We start from the raw sequence: 6,000 nt of genomic DNA, 5'->3' as shown, positions 1-6,000 counted from the left end.
ACTGCTCAGTGAATGTGTTTTTATGTCTCAAAAGTATTTGCTGTCACTGTCTGTTGTCATACAAGAGCGGCTCCAAATACCGGTGACAAAGTCTGTGCATGTTTTTGACATACCTGGGCAAATAAAATGATTTTGATTCTGATATATAAGGTAACAACGAAAAAGACCTGCAAGAGAAGTTCTGTACTGTACCTGTTTTGGTTTCTGCATACAGCATTGTACACTACTGTATGTACAGAGGATATAGTCAGACCTTTCAAAACTTTATTAATATTACCCATGAGTCATGACCTGTACATCTGAAGTGAATTAAAAATAAATAGATAAATAAATAAATAAATAGATGCCGTCACGAGCAAGGGACATGGGGTTGGACTCTGACGGAGCGACATGATGTCGAAGGTGGGTTTTAATCCAGGCTCAGGTCTTACTCAGGAAAGCAGACCAAAAAAGGCAAAAGCACAAAAACACACGGCACAAGACAAGGTCCAAAAAACATGAAAACGAGGTTGGATAACTACTAGGTAAAAATAAGGCTCAACTAAACTTTGTTGTTGTAGCACAGGAATGGTGACCTTGACAACGAGACAAAGCTTGTATACTCACACAGACTAATGCAGTCTCAAACAACGAACTGGCAACTCCCCATCCAACACACAATGCTTGAACACATGCTATAATTAGAGACACTGAGGCACAGGTGAGGAACTGGTGCCGGAGGCAGCTGCACGCAGGGCAGTGGCCTGGCCACTCCTGTGACAGAATCCGATCCCAAAGCACAGTTCTCAGACGGGACAAAAAAAAAAAAAAAAACCACAAACCAGAGGCGGGGAGAAGGGGTCCCAGAGGACAGCACAATACCCACCCAAGTCTTTCCGGTGGCCGTCCAGGCCACCTAAAGCGCGGAGCTTGGCTGAGCAGTTCAGGTGATCGGCTAGGACGCCAAGCACTAGACTCCCTTTCGGGCCACTCAGACAGACGTCCATGAGGAGGGTTCCAATGGCAAAGCAGGAACCAAACAGGAGCAGGTGACAGCTGTGAATGAAGCACTGCTGAGCTATGGTCAAGAGGGAGGAGCTACTGCTGGTTGAGCACCACCAAGGCATGGTCAAGTGGCGGCTTCTGGCAGTCGAGCACCACCGAGGCATGGTCAAGAGGCGGCGGCTGCTGTCCGTCGAGCACCGAGGCGACTTGGGGTCATGTGCCGCTAAGAAATGAGCAAGAGCCATCTCAATGTCAGTCTCTGCCGGGGCATGAGTAATAGCCAGTTTGGTGTCAGTCTCCACTGAGGCATGAGCAAGAAGCGGCTTGGGGTCTGAAGATACCTCCTCAACCTGCTACCATCGAAGCTTGATAGGAGTGGACACGAGAGGGGCAAAGTGCACAGGGACGAAACAATGAGGAACACCTGGACAAGACAGGAGTGGCTGGAGGCAACTGATTGTTCAACACTACGTAGGAAGTTCACGAGGACAGCTGGACACAGCTACAAATGAGCCCACAAGACATGGAACACAGACATGTAGAAACTAAATAACCAAAATATAGAACACAACAATTAGTTTGGAATGGGTAAAGTTACCAGGAGGCACGCCCGTGTCAATTCTGGTTTGTCTTAATTTTTTATGCATTTTAAATGTAATTTTGAAATTATGGGGCACCACGTCACTTGTTTTCTGTGCACAACACTGGAAAAATGATGAGAAACCTATTAATTTTCATCAATCTCATAAACCTTGGAGGAAGACAGAAAAGGGAAAAACAACAAACAAAACAAGAAACATGCTTCAACTTAGCACATAGGGGTATAGTGGTCAGATGTTGAACCTGACGCATCGATCGAGGAGAGGGAAAGTGCCAAGTGGAGTCTCTAAACTTGGAGAGAGCTGAATCCTAGTCTAGATTAAAAATGGGGTGGAGAGGTCAGGTGGGCAGTTTAGGTCGAGGAGGACTTCCTTCCCTATCTGTATGGTGTTAGTCGACTTAGTTAGTCGAGTTCTGTCATTCTTTTCCCATGGAAAATTTTGTGTCGCACACTTGAGCACTGGGTCGGACGGCCCAGTAGGTTCCCAGGTCTTTCGATAGACCAGGTAGACGATGCCAAAAGTCATGGAGTAAGTGAGGCTGACCGAGGTAACTAAGACGTTGTCTGCTCCAGACCAGGGGTGTATGAGCGGGAGCTTGGGCATTCCGGCCCCAGTACTGATAGCATGTTGGGTGTTGTCAATGTTTGTGATATTCGCCTGAGTTCCTTTAAATTAAATCTGTTTCAGCATTTCAGGGTTGACTTCCAATTTGTATTTTATGGAAAAGTGAAAAATCTCAATTTCGCTCTCATAATTTTCGGCTGGCAGGTGATCGAGGGCGATGTCCTCAGGATGGAAAATAGTATCTTTGGGGAAGTCGAGCCACATAGTTTCATCTGGCAGGGTGAGTCGACTCGTGGTGGTCGTGACTTAGTGTTGCGCTGAGGGCTAATGTGTTTACTAGCCATTTGGATCCAACAATTTCTGTGCAAGTAGTAGTACCCTGGTAGCTAGGTGTAGCTTCTGCGCTACAGCATGACCCATCCCCCATGGGCTTCAGACCACAAATCCCATCCGCTGCATCTCGGATGAACGACTTACTGGGATGCAGGTAATGCATGGCTTTTGTGAGGGTGCACATGCAAATTTGGTGCCAGATACAAATCAGGATTGCTATTATGATTAGGCCCTGCAATTGGCTGGCAACCAGTTCAGGGTCTACTCTGCCTCCTGCCCGTGACAACTGAGATAGGCTTCAGCACTCCCGCAACCCTCGTGAGGATAAGCGGCTAATAAAATGGATGGATGGATGGATGGATGGATATTATGATTGCCAACAACCTTGGGCGTAATGGGGCTTGCTAGAGCTTTAGCAAGGATGCTTTCAACAAAGCTCAGGCGTATGAGGTATGGAGGAATTCTACCAATTAATAAGCTGGTTTGGATGAAGAGATTTCACGTAGCATGTCCTGTATCAGTTTGGTGACAATCTGTGTATGGGCATAGTCAGTTTGGGACAGCAACATCAGAGAGGTTACAATGTGCCCGTTTTTGTTAAGGTATGCACTGCAAATGTTAAGGACTACAATGGCTTAGCATGTTGTTTAGCTGGTTGTGAAGTGCGTTTCACAGAGGTACAAGAACAGGATCCCACGATAAGTAAAATGAGCAGGTGCAATGTTAAGAAGAAAACTAAATTGAGCATGAGCAGCAGCACAAAGGAAGAGATGAAGGAGTGATGGACATGGCGAGCCACAGAAACCTCAAAGGAAAGGCAGGCAACCCCGACATCATGAATGACATGAAGCTGGCGATGAAGGCTGGGAACCAACACAGAAGGAGGCCTATATCTATGGAGGTTGCCGTCGGTCCAGGAGAAGACCCAAGTTCCAGGCAGAGCCTGAGGGAGAAATGGTTGGGCAGGGAGGGTGAAAAGCCCTACAGATGCACTTTGCAAGTTCTGGAGTCGCAGCACACAGGAGGTGGGAGGTCTCCAAGAAGAGACAAAACCAATATGCCCTGTGTAGCTAAGGCCATGCACGTGTCAATGTCATGAAGCATTAATATGACCTAGCGGCCATTGGAGAGGGCTGGCAATGTCAAGAAAACACCATAAAGATCAGCTCATGGGTCCTCTAGATTTTAAATTCACCACACCACTGGGCGGGGCATTGATTCACGGGGCAGGGCCAGTGACTACCAGTCAGGAAGTTGACAGTAATAGTAAAAGTGTGGAGGTGGGTATTCCACTGAGTTACATGGTGGTGTTTTTGATGCCTGGCCCCTGGGGCTGGATGACTGCTCCCATCTCATGGCTTGTCGCTGCTGCTCCTTGGGTTCACAACCTCATCGTTCTCGGTGGGTGCCCCTATCTGCCCTCCATTCCCAACAAATAAAGGACATTCTCCAGTCCTCGGGACGAGCTGGGACTGGTCCCATCACGGGTCATGTGGATTGTGGGGGGCTTCCTGTTCTCCTGAGGGTGGGGAGGGTGGTGGTCGAGGAGGGGTGGCTGGGGTGTGGCATTAGGTCCCCGTCGCCACCACTAGGTGGTCAGTCGTCAGGATGTCTCGGAGGGGGGCAGCAGACCATCCTGGGTCCCTCGGCGTGGGACGTGTCCTGTCCACAGGGTTGCTTTCGGGTTTTGTCCTTAGTTCCAGTTCTCTCCTCGTTTAATTTGGTGGGGTCCTTAGCCTCCGTATTGCAGAAATAGCAATTATAGGACATTTCTGTCTGTCTTTTTGCATGCACAACGTCGTGAATTCACTTGCATGTGTCTGTGGGTACACAACCTTGGATACTTTCACTGGGTATAGGAACATTACCTTATTGAAACAAATGAAGCATGTTTACGCAAAGTTCTTATGTATACCCCCACTTATAGTCTTGTTCTATACACTTCTATAATTCACTTAGTCAGTCCCACCACATTTCAGTTGTATTGCTGGGTTCACGATCCTTTTCTTGCATGCTTCTTTTTTGGTCCTTGTCCTGTCCTTCCTTCACAGGGTGTACAGTGAAGAAAATAATTACTTGAACACCCTGCTATATTGCAAGTTCTCCCACTTAGAAATCATGGAAGGGTCAGAAATTTTCATTGGAGGTGCATGTCCACTGTGAGAGAGATAATCGAAAAAGAAAAATCCAGAAAACACAATGTATGATTTTTTTAACAATTTATTTGTGCGATACAGCTGTAAATAAGTATTTGAACACCTGAGAAAAACAATGTTAATATTTGGGACAGTAGCCTTTGTTTGCAATTACAGAGGTCAAAGGTTTCCTGTAGTCGTTCACTACGTTTGCACACACTGCAGGAGGGATTTTGGACCACTCCTCCACAGAGTTCTCTAGATCAGACAGGTTGCTGGGCTGTAGCTGAGAAACACAGACTTTCAGCTCCCGCCAAAGATTTTCTATTGGGTTTAGGTCAGGAGACTGGCTCAGCCACTCCAGAACCTTGGTATGCTTCTTACGGAGCCACTCCTTGGTTTTCCTGGCTGTGTGCTTTGGGTCATTGTCATGTTGAAAAACCCACCCACAATCCTTCTTCAATGCTCTGACTGAGGGAAAGAGGTTGTTCCCCAAAATCTCACAATACATGGCCGAAGTCATCCTCTCCTTAATACAGTGCAGTCATCCTGCCCATGTGCAGAAAAACACCACCAAAGCATGATGCTACCACCCCCATGCTTCACAGTAGAGATCGTGATCTTGGGATGGAACTAATCTTTCGTCTTCCTCCAAACACAGTTCATGGAATTACTACCAAAAAGTTCAATTTTAGTCTCATCTGACCTCAAAACTTTCTCCCATGACTCCTCTGTATCACCCAAATGGTCATTGGCAAACTTAAGATGGGCCTTGACATGTGCTGGTTTCAGCAGGGGAACCTTCCATGCTATGTATGATTTCAAACCATGACATCTTTGTGTATTACCAGTCACCTTGGAAACGGTGTCCCATCCTCTTTTCAGGTCATCTTTCTGAGGATCATTGAGCCCCCACGAAGTGATATCTTGCATTGGGCTCGACTCCGATTGAGATTGACCATCATGTTTAGCTTCTTCCATTTTGTAATGATTGCTCCAACAGTGGACATTTTTTAACCAAGCTGCCTGGCAATCTCCGTAGCCCTTTCCAGCCGAGTGGAGTTGTACAATTTTGTCTCTTTTGTCTTGGCCATGTTACAAGTTTGAGTCTTACTGATTGTATGGGGTGGACAGGTGTCTTTATGCAGCTAACGACCTCACACAGGTGCATTTGATTCAGGATAATACATGGAGTGGAGGTGGACTTTTAAAGGCGGAGTAACAGGTCTTTGAGGGTCAGAATTCTAGCTGATAGGTGTTCAAAAACTTATTTGCAGCTGTATCACAAATAATTTGTTTAACAAAATCATGCATTGTGATTTCTGGATTTTTCTTTTTAGATTATCTCTCTCACAGTGGACATGCACCTACGAGGAAAATTT

This window comes from Syngnathoides biaculeatus, chromosome 12, assembly GCF_019802595.1.
Source record: "Syngnathoides biaculeatus isolate LvHL_M chromosome 12, ASM1980259v1, whole genome shotgun sequence".
In the NCBI taxonomy this organism is placed as follows: domain Eukaryota; kingdom Metazoa; phylum Chordata; class Actinopteri; order Syngnathiformes; family Syngnathidae; genus Syngnathoides; species Syngnathoides biaculeatus.
This window is presented reverse-complemented; position numbering follows the sequence as displayed.